The 15,842-nt window shown below is 45.3% G+C and overlaps 1 protein-coding gene across 2 annotated transcripts in view; it reads left to right on the forward strand.

The window, feature by feature from the left end:
- PLCL2 (phospholipase C like 2) overlaps nt 1–15,842 on the forward strand; it is a 195,977-nt gene that overhangs the window by 54,658 nt on the left and 125,477 nt on the right. Inside the window, exon 1 of one of the 2 annotated variants that reach the window (XM_089332283.1) lies at nt 10,223–10,286. The exons of the other annotated variant lie outside the window; for it this stretch is intronic. The gene's annotated coding sequence lies outside the window, so the exon portion shown is untranslated. Of the gene's footprint in view, nt 1–10,222; nt 10,287–15,842 lie in introns of those variants that run through there. 2 annotated transcript variants of the gene reach the window in all.

Here is a 15,842-nt window from a genome sequence, read left to right on the forward strand (position 1 = left end):
GTCCTTCCTCAGCTGCAGGCTGTGTGAATATTGGGATTTACATAAATAGTCACATTTACTTTCCCTTGCTACTTTAAACTGTAATTCCTCAGTGTTTTTTTCTTTTCTTCTTTTTTTTTTTTTTTAGATTTATTTTTATTTATTTGAAAGACAGTTACAGAGAGTGGTAGAGACACAGAGGTCTTCCATCTTCTGGGTCACTCCCCAGATGGCTGCAATGGCCGGAGCTGCGCCGATCCGAAACCAGGAGCCAGAAGCCTCTTCTGGGTCTCCCACGTGGGTCCAGGGGCCCAAGGACTTGGGCCATCTTCTACTGCTTTCCCAGGCCATAGCAGAGAGCTGGATCAACCGGCGCCCATATGGGATGCCAGCACTGCAGGCCAGGGCTTTAATTTGCTGCACCACAGCACTGGCCTCTCCTCAGTGTTTTTCTAATATGTGGTATATGTTGCAGAAATGTACCTCTTTCAGCTCCTTTCTTTTTGAAACAAAAAGTAGAAAAAAATTTTTTTCTGAATCAAAAAACCAGGACAACTTAATATAACAATGCATTTTTGTGCTGTTTTTGTGGGGGAGACAGTCTCAGGACTTAAGTGTAAAAATAGTGGAATCTCTGAGACATTCTGTATCTCAGAATATATGGTCAAAACAATAGGATCTTTGAAATCCAGAGTGTATGAGAAAGTCCGCGTCGTGCTACAGTGCCAGTGGTTTGTGTGGTTCCACTTGAAGCTCACAGTTTGCCTCCCTCTCTGAAACAGCAGTTAAGATTGAGGTAACTTTCCAGGAATGTGGTGGCTCTAATCTTGCGTGTTCACAGGTTCCTGGGTGCAGAACAGCCAGGCCACCTGGCCTCCTGACTAGGTATGGGTAATAAGAACAAGAGCCGAGACCGGAGCACCTTGACCCAGAGTGCTAAAGCAAAGCCTCATAATGACCTCAGGAGTCTTAGGACAGAAAGTGCCACAGTCCCTGACATTTGTCATTTTGACAGAAAGATAAACATTTTTGAAACTTTTTGAAATAATTTGGGTGCCTAGTGGAAGCCGCCCCTCCCCATTCTTTTGGTTTTTCTGAGAGAAAGTACTGCCAGGTACTGCCTATTTTGGGGAAATTTGCAGAGTGGAGATTGGCGATGGGGCTGTTTGTCTGAGCTTGGCCCAGTGGGCCTGTGCTGGCCACACCAGTGTGTGTCATTGGCCCTTTAGTGAAGGCTCCTAGTCAGTGTTGTTTGTGAGAATTAGGTGGGGTTTGGTGGCTTTCAGGCCACCCAGAATGCCATGTGTATCGATTTGATAAACTCTGTGGTTTGTCTGTTCTCTGTTTTTGCCAGCTTGTTTAAAAAAGTATCGGAAAGAAAGAAAGCAAAGCAAGCCAGCAACCATGATGTGTTAAATGTTTATCTTTTTATATGAGTTTTTGGAAAGTCTAACTTAATTTCATTCCTAAAAGAACAAAAATGTTTGTTTTCCTGGGGAGGCTAGGGAGGTGTTTGGAAAGTAGGGTAGCATAGAATTTGTGTGTGTGTGTGTGTGTGGTAAGGCTATGGGTTAACCATGAAAATGAATATATGACTCTGTAAATACTATTTTTTTTTTTCAGAAGACTAAGCCATATTTTTTTTTCTCAAAAGTAAGGCTAGAATTGACTATCCTTGGCATAGCAGAGATACATGGATGTTAGAAGTCATCCTTTTTAAAAAGATTCATTTATTTGAAAGGCAGAGTTAGAGAAGGAGAGACATAAAGACAGATAAAGAGGGAGAGAGAGAGAAAGAGAGAAAAGACTCTTTCATCTCCTGGACCACTCCCCAAATGGCCACAATAGCCAGGGCTGGGTCAGGCTGAAGCCAGGAGCTGGGAGCTTCATCTAGTTCTCCCATGTGGGTGCAGGGGCCCAAGGGCTTGGGCGGTCCTCTGCTGCTTTCCCAGGTATGTTAGCAAGAAGCTGGACTGGAAGTTGTGCAGCTGGGACTTGAACCCATGCCTCTATGGGATGTATTGTGTGTGGGGGCTTAACCCACTGTGCCACTGTACCACCCTCCCCCCCTTTTATTAATGACACAGATTTTCTGATGCTGTCTAGGGATAAGTATTAACCTCTGATTCTTTTTTATTTTATTTTATTTTTTAAAGATATATCCATTTATTTGAGACACAGAGTTACAGAGAGAAAGACAGGAAGAAACAGAAAGAGAGGTCTTCCATCTACTGGCCTACCTACTCCCCAAATGGCCGCAATGGCCAGAGCCGGGCTGGTCTGAAGCCAAGAACTAGGAGCTTCCCCTGGGTCTCCCATGTGGGTGCAGGGGCCCAAGCACCTGGGCCAGCTTCCGCTGCTTTCCCAGGCGCACCAGCAGAGAGCTGGACTGGAAGTGCAGCAGTTGGGACTTGAAACTGCTGGCGCCTCAGGTGGAGACTTAACCAAATATGCTGCAGCGCTAGCCCCAACCCTTGAATCTTTGTAGCCCAGGGATTTTTCAGCCTCAGCACTATTGATCTATTTGGCTGGATGATTCTTTGTTATCCGTGCTGTCCTTTGTATTAAAGGATGTTTAGTGACAACCCTGGTCTCTGCCCACTAGGTGAAGTTAATGCCCCCTGTCCAGTTATGACAAATGAAAATATGCTGCAGGCATTGCCAGACGTCCCGTCGGCGATAGACAGTCCCTATTGAGAGCCACTGGTGTGGCCAATGCACAGGAGGTAAGATTGATCAGGATTTGTGACCTTTTTTGTTCTACTTTTAAGTCACAGTTGTCCTCAGGACCAGTATAGACTACTACTAGGAGGAGCCTTTTACCCAAACCTCAATACAAATACAGTGGAATTCCAAACACTCAAAGTCAATAACTAAACTGTTGTATTGAAAATGAAATTAGCACACTGAGACCTGGGGATGGGTGGAGCATCTGGGAGGTGATTTTCTGATCACAGTTGACTCAAGGCAAAGAGCAGGAATCACGTGGCACTTCTATGTTGAGTCAGTTATGGTCGTTAAATTTAGTTCTCTGCTGGGTTAATGACAGAAATCAAAGAACAGGAAGCTTCTGTCCTAAAATATCTGCCTGCCCCTGTGGGCTGTGCTGGCCACACAAGATTTGCTGGTTGTGTAGCCTTCTGTGGCGATAGTTGGCCTATTCAGCTGAGACACCCACCTGTCTTGGAAAATCCAAAATCATTATTTGACAGCGTGTTTCAATGACTACAAGTTATGCACTTGACTAGAAATCAGTGGCATGTGTTTTCCTTGCATATGATTCAATTTGCCCCGTGTTGTTGCTGATTTTTAAAGATGCTTCCTTTTTATGATCACTGACAGTGCAGATCAAAGAAAAACCAAAGAGCCACCACACAGACTGAGCCTCCGGCAGCCCGGGTTGTACTTGCATTAATTTTGGATAACAGGTTACAGTTTTAAATTGGATTTTTAAATAATGCAGTAGAGATTACTTCATGAAGAGTTGGTTTGGGGCCTGCTCTGTGGCATAGTGGATAACGCAGCGCTGGCATCCCAAATGAGCACTGGTTCAAGTCCTGGCTGCTCCATTTCTGATCCAGCTCTCTGCTAATGTGCTTGGGGAAGCAGCAGAAGATGGCCCAAGTCCTTGGGCCCCTGCACCCATGTGAGAGACCTGAAAGAAGCTCCTGGCTTCAGATAGGCCCAACTCCGGCCTCTGCAGTCATTTGGGGAGTGAACCTGCAGATGGCAGATCTCTCTGCCTCTGCCTCTGCCTCTTGGTAACTCTGCCTTTCAAATAAATAATTTTTTTTTAAAGAGTTGGTTTGAAAGATAGCAATTGATGTGTTTTTTGGTAGTCTGTATTAAAATGTACTTGTCTTACATAATTTTTAGTACTGTTTCAAACAGAACTGCCTACATAATGCAGTTGGGTTAATTTATTACTAAATGATTCTTTACTAATTACTTAACTGGTGTGAATTGTAAATCTGCCAGAAACATTGACTTATTTATACTGGACAAGCAATTAATCATGTTTGGATTCATTTAAAATTTTTTTCTGATGATTTTATAAGGTTTTTTGATAATTAATTTAAGATGAGCTGTTTCTGTACTCTATAAAAATACCCTTTAATGCATTTTGAAGGGCTTTAAAATAATAATTAGAATTTACAGTTATAGTCCACATCCAGTGCACATTTCAATGATTATTGCTACCAGAGGGAAGAAAAGGTTTTGAAGAAAATGAAAAGTGTTTGGAAAAGAGGACAGGCAGCCTTCGTCACCCACACCCTCTTTGTCCTCTGCGGCAGGAGGAGACTGGCTGTGGAAGTCTAAAGAAAGCAATTCATGAGAGAGTCACATTAATTTTTTTTCTAGCAGATTTCTATTGGTCCTTACATGAATATATTTCTATATGAAATCAGGAAATAGTAGTTCTTTTTTTCTTTTGTAGGCATTGCAAAGTTGCATTTACAAGCAGTGTGATGGGCAGACACCAGAATGTGGCATCGCTGGGTGCTTTCTTGGGGATGCTTGGATGCGGAATGTCTGGCTTCTTTTCTCTGCCCATGCTTTTTCTTCTTTTGTGTGTTTCCCACTCAAGCATGAGTTCTTTGGATCAAGGATTTCTGCTCAGTTTACTGCTTCCATGTCTGTCCTTCAAACGATGGAAGACAGCTAACACTGTCCACTCCAGAATCAGAGCAAAAAGAGTTGAAGCGTGAGGAGAGGTTATACAAGTGTTTAAGGGAGGATATTACTCACTTTGAAAACTTAGCAACTAGCTGTATAGTTTCCTTGTATCCTCTGACCTTGTCTCTGTCTAAATATGGACGTTTCTAGGAAAACTGAACCCATGCTTTATGTTTTGACATCCTAAAAATCAATGAAGACCCATGCCTGCTCCTGCAAACATTGGAAATATAATTCTTACTGCAAGTAGCTAAGGGCAGATGGATAATCACACACTTTCTAGTCATATTTTCTGTTAACAGGACAAGAGACTTACAGCTATTGGGATTTGGATAGATCCAAACTACTAATGTTTAATCTTCTAGAATTTCTAGGTCTGTTGGATTAGAAACAAATATAAATCTTCAGCCCACGGATTTTTATCTTAAATGCTCATTTGAGAACAGTCTGTTGGTTGAGTTTATTGGGACATGGGATGAAAGAGGCCAAAGCCATGGGTTTGAGCCCTGCCCTTAGCATCGGGCATTGCCGGATTCTGTCGTCATGGTGTGCTGCCTCACCAGAGCCCCGCCTCGGGCCAGGTCCAAGAGAGCATCTTTCATCCACAGATAATGAACTTGGGTTCATTGTGCTGGGCAGCAGGACAGACCAGGGACCACAGATAAATGAGAAAGCAACCAGATACGTGAGTGTAGAATATTAAAGTGGAGGGAAGCAATTGAAAGTGGTTATTTTTAGAGTGAAATCAGTAAAGGTATATTAGGCCTCGTCATGGCCAGGCGGACTATAGAGTCGTAGAGCCTGAGCGGAGACTAGTGACGGGCCTCATTCTTTCCAGACTGCACAGAGTACTGGGACAGCTTTTGTGGGGTGATGCTTTTTTTTTTTTTTTCTTGAAGACTTACTTTATTTATTTGAAAGGCAGAGTGAGACAGAGAAAGAGAAAGTGATCTTCCATTACTGGTTCAACTCTTCAAATGGCTACAACAGCTGGGTTAGCCAGGCCAAAACCAGGAGCTTGGAACTGCATCTGAATCCTCCTTGTGAGTGGCAGGGGCCCAAGCACTGGAGCCACCATTTGCTGCCTTCCCAGGCGTATTAGCAGGGAACTAGAATGGAAGCATAGCAGCTAGGATTTGAACCAGCACTTAGATATGGGATACCAGCAATGCAAGTGGCAGCTTAACCCACTGTGCCACAGTGCTGGTCTCTGGGGTGATAATTCGATGTTTTCACTCCAGCTGTTTTTCTGCAAAGCAACGTAACTTAGAAAACCTCAGAGAAATGTTTGCTTCTGGGACAGTGTAGAAGGAACTGAGAAACTTCTGTTTTGGAGGGCATTGGGATGCAGAGGGAACACCCAAGCACGTGGGCGGAGGAGGTGCTGAGGACGCCAGGTCTGAAGAACACTCATCTATAAAAACAGAAGATGCCTTAGTTGACTTAGGAGCTTGGAAGAGACCATAGAAGATTTAAAAAAAAAAAAAAAAGATTCATGAAATGACAGCAAGACGAGAATTCTGGGTCCGGCACTATGGCATAGCTGGTAAAGCTGCCGCCTCCAGTGCTGGCATCCCATATGGGTGCCGGTTCAAGTTCTGGCTGCTCCACTTCCAATCCATCTCTGTGCTCTGGCCTGGGAAAGCAGTAGAAGATGGCCCAAGTGCTCGGGCCCCTGCACCTGCATGGGAGACCTGGAAAAAGCTCTTGGCTCCTGGCTTTGAATCGGCACAGCTCTGGCCGTTGTGGCCAACTGGGGAGTGAACCAGCGGATGGAAGACCTCTCTCTCTCTCTGCCTTTCCTTCTGTCTCTGTGAAACTCTGACTTTCAAATAAATTAATTAATTAAAAAAAAAAAAGAAGAAGAGAAGTCTGGATGCTACCTTGTGTGAGGAGTGCCCTCCTTCCTTCTCCTCTCTAGCCTCCCTGGCCGCAGTGTCCCTCCTGGAGGGCTACACCTCCTCTGCTTGAGTTCTGGCCCTGGCTCTCCCCTGCCCCTGTCTCATCTTCAGAAAGCTTTCACCAGAATTCCTTTCCATGCGGCTTTGGAACCTGTTCACCTTACGCGTCCTAAACCGGTCCTCTCTCCCTGTTTAATTTCTTCTTGCTGTCTTTATTGAGAGATCAGCTCTTTGTTTACTGCCTCTTTCTGTGTCCTTACAGCTGTGTCATCTTGTGTTTGCTTTAGCAAAGGCCACAAGTTAGTTTCATGCATGAAATTGGGTTCTTTTAAAATAGATCTGGGTGGGGGCTGTACTCTGGTGTAGTGGGTGAGCCATGCCTGGGGCAAAAGCATCCCATGTGGGTGCCAGTTCGAGTCCCGACTGCTCCACTTCCAATCCAGCTCCCTGCTAGTGGCCTGAGAGGGCAGTGGAAGATGGCCTGAATGCTTGAGTCCCTGCACCCACCTGGGAGACCTGGAAGAAGCTTCTGGTTCCTGGCTCCTGGCTTTGGATCAGCCCAGCTCTGGCTGTTGTGGCCATTTGGGGAGTGAACCAGCGGATGGAAGAACTCTCTCTCTCTCTGTGTAACTCTGCCTTTCAAATAAATAGATGAATCTTAAATAAAATAAAATAGATCTGGACGTGAGATAGCCGGGGGTTTGAATCTTGCCTCTGCTACAAATGAAATGACATCAAGCAGAGTAGTTCATCTAAGCCTCACTTTACAAACTGGAATAGCAGTTTCATTTATTTCAAAGGTTGACTGTGATGAGGCCTGTGCTATACGTGTATGTATGTCTATAAACACACGTGTGATAACGTGTGCTGCACTTGGTGTGGTGCTGCCCACAGGAAGTGCTCCTCCCTGAGCTGTGGCCGCCCTGGTTTTGCAGACCTGCAGTCCTCTGTGCTGCCCGGCCTGGACCTCCATGTCTGACTCTGTAGTTTACTTCTAACCTAGTTGACAACGTTTGGTCTTCTTCTGGCCTCTTTGGCCTTTTTCTATTGCTTTTGCCCAGAGGAGGGGGCTCCCACAGGTCCAGTCCTTGACCTCCTGTTCTTAACACTTTGCCATCCATATCCATGGTTTTAACTGCCCCTATGAGCTTATAGTTCTCAAATTTTTCTCTGTTGCCTGTTGAGATTATCACTAGGATATCCCATGTCCCTTTTAGACCTAGCATGTTAAAAACCTTATCACCTCTTAATTACACTGTTGTATTAGCCTCTTTTTTTTTAAAAAAAGATTTATTTTATGTATTTGAAAGACAGAGTTACAGAAAGAGGTAGAGCCAGAGAAAGAGAGAGAGAGAGAGAGAGAGAAATCTTCCATCTGCTGGCTCACTCCCCAAATGACTGCAATGGCCAGAGCTGAGCTGATCCGAAGCCAGGAGCCAGGAGCTTCTTCCTGGTCTCCCATGCGGGTGCAGAGGCCCAAGCACTTGGGCCATCTTCTGCTTTCCCAGGCCATAGCAGAGAGCTGGATTGGAAGTGGAGCAGCTGGGACTTGAACTGGCATCCATATGGGATGTGCCACAGCACCAGCCCCAGCAATTGCCTCTCAATTTCTCTTTTTGTTCCATTTTTTTCTAGTTGCTGAAATTACTGCATGCTTTTCACCTCTAGGCTTCACGAGGTTTGCTCTGCTGTGAGGCCTCCTTGAATCCTGGCTGGGCTGAGGGCTCCTTCCTCTGTTTCGCACACACCCCAACTGTAACTCAGCCTATAATTGTGGCCCAGTTTTTAAAAGATTAAATAAAACTGAGCAGGCTGAAGTGGCTAGAAGAAAATGCACTACTTCTCATGTTTGTGTGTGTATAGGCTTGTAGTGTGAATTCTGCTTTATTCTGGATCAGAATAGAAATGTTTGAAAAACACACATTCACCTCATGCTGTTCTGAAGGGGTCTGTTTATGTTTCCCTGTGGATTGCAGACTCCTGCAGAGAAAGGACAGTTCTTATCTTTCTACGCCCTAGTGTTTAGTGAGGTATGTGGTTATGAAAAGCTTGTGAAGTGGAATCTGCTCATCCTTGAAGCAGCAAAGTGGACATGAAATAGTGGAGAACGTGAGTTCCTGGGACCAAGTAAATGAATGTGTGGGACGTTGCTTTTCTGAGCCCAGAGGACTTCGTGATGGTGGGCCCGTCTGAAGCCTGGTGGACAGTTGAGTCTTCTATAGAAAATCTTGAGTGAGAAGCTGCCTGGCAAGTGAGTACCTGTTCTTTATGGTGTATGCACAGATTCTGTAATTATTCAGAGGAAACAGCAGCTCTTTTTTGTTTATCGAGAGAGATTGAGCTCCTGCCACCTCGGATTGTGTCAACAGCATTCCTGCAGCCAGGGTAGCAGAGGAAGGGCAGGGCGCTGGATAGAAGGTTTCAGATCCTCTTTCCTGCACATTTTCCTGCTCTCAGATGAAGAAATGAGCCCTGGAGGAAAGAGGGCCCGCTGATGTCAGTCTCAGAAGCCAAGCATGGTGGTGCGTCGTGGCACGGCTGGTTAAGCCACTGCTTGGGTTGCCTGCATCTCACATCAGAGGGATGGGTGGAGGCCCGTCTGCTCCACTTCTGACCCAGCCTCCTGCTAATGCATCCCGGCAGGCAGCAGATGATGGCTCAAGTGCTGCCCGCAAGGAAGACGCAGCTGGAGTTTCAGGCACCCGGCTTCAGCCTGGCTCAGGCCCATGCTGACTCGTAGAAAGCACCGTTTCCACTATTTCAGTGTTTTGTCTCTTTTCCAAAGTTTTGTATTTTTGTAGCTTTCTCTCATATATATATTTTAAAAGATTTGTTCAGGAAGCTGGCACTTCCTAAAAGCCCTGACCTGCAATGCCAGATCCCACATGGGCACCAGTTCAAGTCCCAGCTGCTCCACTTCCAATCCAGCTCCCTGCTGATGCACTTGGGAAAGCAGTAGAAGATGGCCCAAGTGCTTGGGCCCCTGCACCCACGTGGGGGATCCAGAAGAAGCTCCTGGCTCCTGGCTTCGGATTGGCTCAGCTACAGCCATTGTGGCCTTTTGGGGAGTGAATCAGCAGATGGAAGACCTCTCTGTCTCTTTCCGTCTCTACCTCTCTTTGTAACTCTCTCTCTCAAATAAATAAAATAATCTTTTAAAAAAAGTTATTTGGTTATTATTTGAAACAGAGTGAAGGGGTCAAGGGAGACAGAGTGAGAAAGATCTTGGAGCCTGGGACTCCGTCCAAGTCTCTCTTATGAGTGGCAGGGGCACAGGCACTTGGGCCATCTTCTGCTGCTTTCCCGGGTGCATTAGCAGAGAGCTGCATTGTAGGTGGGGCAGCTGGGACTCGAACTGGCACTCATGGGATGCTGGTGGCTTCACGTGCTATGCCACAACACTGGCCCCTTCTCTCATATTTTTATCATCTTCTTTCTTACTATATCTTTTTTTTTCCTCTTTCATTCTACCCCTCCCTTCCACCTCCCAGTATAAGGAAATAACCATAAACAAACTTGTAAGAGAGAAGTGTTATTAAATGCCTCCCCCTTCACTCGAGTACCTCCACTTAATGAAGCAGTTTGTTTTAGTGCTGCAGAGCACATATTTAAGAAGGACTGTGGTCTGTGAGGAGCCACACCTTACTTGTCTTCATCCTCGCCAGGTGGAGTGCGGTGCCACGTCTAGAATAATGAGCTCAATGATAGTTTGCTGTCGAGCCAGATTCGGTGAGTGAGGATTAAGTCGGATGTAACAACTGCTTTTTGGTTGGCTTGCCTTTAAGCATTTTCCTGCTCTCGTTTGCATGTCCTTATCCGCCTCCTTCTTTCAAACATTACCATTGGTGCTTTATTGAATATTCCTGATACTTTGACATAAATGACAATCTTGACAGATTTGATATGATTTAAAACACCAGCTGACTTGGGCTTCTTGAGGTCAGACACTTCATTTCTGAGAAATTGATTCTCCAAGTCTAGAGTTATTAACTGTGAGCACAGTTATCCTCTGCACCAGCTCTAAAACACTTGTGCTGACAAAAGGCCTCCTGAGGTTTGCTTGGGGATGCAGGCAGAGCCACCTAGAAGAAGTTAGTGCAAGCCAGCTAACTTGAGAGCGCTCCAAGCTCGAGAAGGATTTGAGCAGCACATTATAAAGAGGAAGCTTAAAAAAAAACCTAGTAGGTTGGCAATAGCAGTATTATTTTTCTGAATTTACAAAGCATATTTACTATAAAAAATCAGACTACTGAAAAGTTTAAAAAAGAAAGTGAATTTTGCCCATTTTCTATCTTTTCTTTTTAGTGTATATTCGTCTACACTTTTGCATATGCACATTGTATATATTATCTTTTAAAGTTTATTTTTATTTATTGAAACACACACACATACACACAGAGCTCTTCTATCCACTGGTTCACTCCCCAAATACCTGCATCATTTGGGGCTAGGCTAGAACAAAGCCAGTAGATACTCCATGGCTTAACCTGCTGTGCCACAATATATACAATATTTTCAAAAGTTCTTTTCTAAAATATTACTTTATTATGTACTTTTAGAAAACTTGATGTAGTATAGATAGATCTATGTAATCAATGTAGCTCTAAATCATTGTTTTAATGTTTGCATGGTGTTTTAGTATAAGGTTACTTGATAATTTTTTTAAAAATTTTATTTATTTATTTGAAAGGTAGAGTTACAGACAGAGAGAGGGAGAGACAGAGAGAAAGATCTTCCATCTGCTGGTTCACTCCTCATTTGGCCGCAATGGCCTGAGCTGAGCTTATCTGAAGCCAGGAGCCAGGAGCTTCCTCTGGGTCTCCCACGGGGTACAGGGGCCAAAGGACTTGGGCCATCTTCTACTGCTTTCCCAGGCCATAGCAGAGGGCTGGATCAGAAGTGGAGCCTCCAGGACATGAACCCATGCCCATATGGGAGGCCGGTTCTGCAGGTGGAGGCTTAGCCTACTACACCACAGCGCTGGACCCTACTTGATTAATTTTCTGACTTGACCACATTTAGGTTGTTTCTAGGTTTTAGAATTAAAGTAAAATAATTTTATAGTTGAGATCTGTTCCGGGTAACTTGAATTGCATGAACAGCCTAATCACCTTTGGGATCCCTACCTACCTCTGTAAAAGAAGTTCACTCCAGTTGAACTTGATCTCTTGACGACCTCATACTTAGGGTCAGTTTTGATTACATTTGGGGTTTTATGCCTTCAACTCTTGGCTTTCCCTGGCACAAATGGTATAGACCATCGTTAAGGGAGTGGCTGCTGCCATCAGAGTGTTTAGATTCAAATTGCTTTTATTACACTTTGCTAACTGTGTGACTTTGGGTGAGTTGTGTAACTTTGTAAAACTTCAGCTTCCAGATTTGTAAGTGGAGATGCTAATTCTGACATTATAAGGATATTGTAAGGATTAAATGAGTTATGTGCGTAAAGTGCTTTGTGTGGTGTCTTCCACGCAATAAGCACTCAGTCTTTTGTGTTAGGATTTCTGCTTCTGAGGTCTCCTTCATGCATCAGAAGCCCTCCTGTCATACAGCAGTGAGCCCAGATGGCTCTCTGTCTCTTCAGGCTAAATGACCACCTGTTACAGGCTGAATTGTGTCCCCTCAAAATTCTCATGCTGAAGTGTTAACCCCTGGTGCCTCAGAATGTGGCTGTATTGGGAGATACAGCCTTTAAAGAGATCATTAAGATTTAGTGAGGTCGTTGGAGTGGGTCCTAGTCTAATCTGATTGATGTCCTTAGACGAGAAGAGTAGGATACATACACACACAGAGAAAAAACGATCACAGGCAGACATAGGGAGAGGACGGCCAGGTACAAGCCACGGAGAGGGGCCAGGAAAGAAGCGAACCTGCTGACCACTTGATCCAGAACTGTTAGAAAATAAATTTCTGTGGCTTAAGCCATCGCTCAGTGTTGCCTGTTGGGATGGCCTGAACTGATTGACATATTTCCTTTTTTCCTCTTGTACTTACATCCAATCTATTAGAGCATCCTACAGCTCCCCTTCAAGACACGCCCAACCTCTGCCTGCTTGTCAACCGCCTTGTGCTGCTGTTGCTTTGGTCCAAACCACCGTCATCTCTAGCTTGATTTAACTACTAGCAGTTAGGTGTTGTAGTGTCATTGAGCTCATGTAGAATCAAAGCTTACATTGACACCGTGGCTCACAAGTGAATGTGTGAGGTGACCACTCGTTCCCTGCTACCTTTTTCCCAACCATTTCCTCCCGTGTCATGCTGCTCAGTCACCCTGCCTTCTTACTGCTCCTGTACCAGGCACATTCCTGTGCGTCCTAGTGTTCCAAGCAGAGGAACACTCTTCCTGCAGATAGCTGCAATTCTTAGTCTCTGCTTCTTCAGGTCCTAACTGAAAATCATCTTCCCAGCGAGGTTTGCCCCATCGTCCTGTTTCAAATCACACAGGCACATACACACGGCATTGGTGTTCACTTTTCCTGCTTAATTTTGTCCATAGTATTTCCACTTGGCTATCTCACATGCCATGTGTTTTACAATTTGTGTTGTTGTGACTTATTGCACGTATCACTAGGGCCGAAATGTTTTGTCTGTTTTATTTCATATTCACAGCACCTGGGACATTTCCTAACTCCTGTTTAGCATCCCCATAAATGTATTTTGAATGCATGGATGCTCCCTCTCTCCCTTTGTGCTCTTGAAGTACCACATCACTCTCAGTTCTCTATATATTCTGGGTTTATTACAGTTAGTGTGTTGTCTCTTCCGCTGAACTGTAGATTCCTGCTGCAGAAGCATTTCCCGATACCCTTTGGCTCCTCAGTGGTACCCTCTGTATGTGGAGTAGGTACTCAATAAACAGTTGCTGACTATGTATGCAGGCTAACTGCTAACATCAGCGGCATCCATGTAGCCACCCCGTTTCCCTTTCTTTCTCCGTCCGAAGTAAATTTGTAGGCCCTGAGCTCCTGGTTCCAGGTGTCCTTTCTGGCCCATCATTTGCCGTCAGGTCCTTGCATTCCCTGCAGGCTGACGCTCATCCTCTGTGCCTTCCCTCCTCTCTCTTGCTCTCAGAACCCTTCTCTAATCCTCTTGCCTGTTTCATTCTGCTCTCATCCACCCTCACACCAGACCACTTTGTTAGCCCAGAGATAACTCAGCAGGAACGGGAACGTGCTGGTCGGCAAACGGTAATCACTGCAGGAGTGGCGTGAACGTGGAGCAGCAGCAGACTTCTAGTCTGGTCAAGGTCCTTTTCCACTGAGGCGGGCTCTGGCTCTGGCTCTGCAGAAGGGTTTCAGGTGGGGGTGGCCACTGAGCTAGCAGTTATGAAGCCCACATGCCCCGGCAGGGTGACTGGGTTCTGTGCCCAGCTCGGGCTCCTGATTCCAGCTTTCTGTTGATGCAGACCCCAGGAGGCGTGATGATGACGCGGGTAACTGGGCTTCTGCCACCACCGGCCAGTCTATTAGAGCAGTCTCTGTTAGGTCCAGTCTCTCCTGAGAGACCCGGATTGTATTCCAGGCTCCACGTTTTAACCCGGCCCTACCCCGGTCATTGCAGAGTTCACAGGGGTGAACCTGCAGATGAGGGGAGCTCCCTCTGTCTCTCTCACTGTCTCTCTGCCTCTTAAAATATATATAAGAAAGAATTAAAACAAGCAGGTCTAAATCGAACACTGAACAGGGCAGGATTTGGGTAGAAGAGGAAGTGGTTGCAGCAGAGGGAAGGAGAAGCAAGCAGGAGGCCACAGAGCCGGCTCCGCCCCCAGCTCTCCCAGCCCCTCAGGGTCCAGAGGACCCTTCCGAATCTCTGCAGGAGGAGGTTTCAAATCTTCATTCTCTGTCAGCATTGTTTTTCTTCAGGCCTACATTGAGACGGAGCATAAACACAAACGTTTTGAAAGTTATTTTTTACTAAATTCAAATAGTTTTATACTTGGTTTAATTACCAATATTTCAACAGTAGCTTTCCTGTCTAATGTTATCTGTGTACACTGTTTTAGCTCCACTAGGAATTAAATAGACTTTTCTGGATCTGAGAGTATGAGATGGTTTATATTATACTTTTCATGGCTGAATGAATTGGGGGTTGCAAACAGTTGACTTATGTAGAAAATTTTGGACTACAACTTAATAGTAGATTGTTTTCTTACAACTGCTTTTAACTTTCCTGTCTTTTCTTTGGTTTTGCCTTGCACTTGGCTAGTGTATAAATGGCATACATTCTGGCTTCTTCCCTTTGAGTCTGTAGTTGTTCTTTGCAGCCACAGAAGTTTTAAGTTCTGCTGTAAAGGACCATTATTCTTCTAATTTCTTATATTGTACTATTTAAAAATGGTAGTAGTTCTTTTTCCTTTGCCTTTTAATCAGATAATTAGGCACAGCCTTTCTTTTTATTAATCTTTCCACATAAGAATAAAAAGTGAATGGCTATGAGGTTAAAAATCTGTTCTTGTGAATCATTATTTGAGAGCTCAAGCAGAATTGCTGAAAGAACAGTAGATTTTTTTCTTAAGCTCTCAATTTGTGGGACATGCGACTTGATCTTCCCAGGAGAGTGGTTGGTGCTGCTGTCTCTGGAACCGCACAGGGTACAGGGTAAGTGAGAACGGAGGAGCGGTGATTGTACTGCAGCGGGGAGAAAGCCAGGGCCTTGCTGCAGAGCCCCTGGGGAGGCGGGGCTGCCCCTCTGGTCCTTTGTTCCTGCAGAGGGCCTCCGACGACACCCCTGGGGCAGAAGCCTTGTAGAGAAGGGTCCTCTGCTTTCTGGCCTTTGGCCTCCGGTTATTTCAGTAAAGACGCACTCCCAGTCGGACCGCCCAGGGTCTCTTCCGCCGGAGTGACTGGCAGCATTCTAATCCTCCCCTCCACTTCCTAGAAAGCCCTTTCATTTCTCCAGAAAGTCTAATAAAAAAATGGATAGCTGGTTGGGAGTATTTCTCTGCTTAACAAAAACTCATTTCTTAAAATTTAGCATTCAAGAGAAGGTTAATTTGGAAGCTAATTATGGTTAGTATGATATCAGTAATATTTCCGGAGCCGGTGCTGTGGCATAGCAGGTAAGGCTGCCGCCTGCAGTGCCAGCATCCCATGTGGGTACCAGTGTGAGTCCCGGCTGCTCCATTTCTGATCCAGCTCTCTGCTATGGCCTGGGAAAGCAGTAGGGGATGGCCCGTGTCCTTGGGCCCCTGCGCCCGCATGGGAGACCCAGAGGAAGCTCCTGGCTGCTGGCTTTGACTTGGCCAAGCCCCTGCCATTGCAGCCATTGGAGGAGTGAACCAGCAGA

The sequence above is a fragment of the Oryctolagus cuniculus genome, chromosome 4 (assembly GCF_051225735.1).
Source record: "Oryctolagus cuniculus isolate XC-2025 breed Fujian yellow rabbit chromosome 4, ASM5122573v1, whole genome shotgun sequence".
Taxonomy (NCBI): domain Eukaryota; kingdom Metazoa; phylum Chordata; class Mammalia; order Lagomorpha; family Leporidae; genus Oryctolagus; species Oryctolagus cuniculus.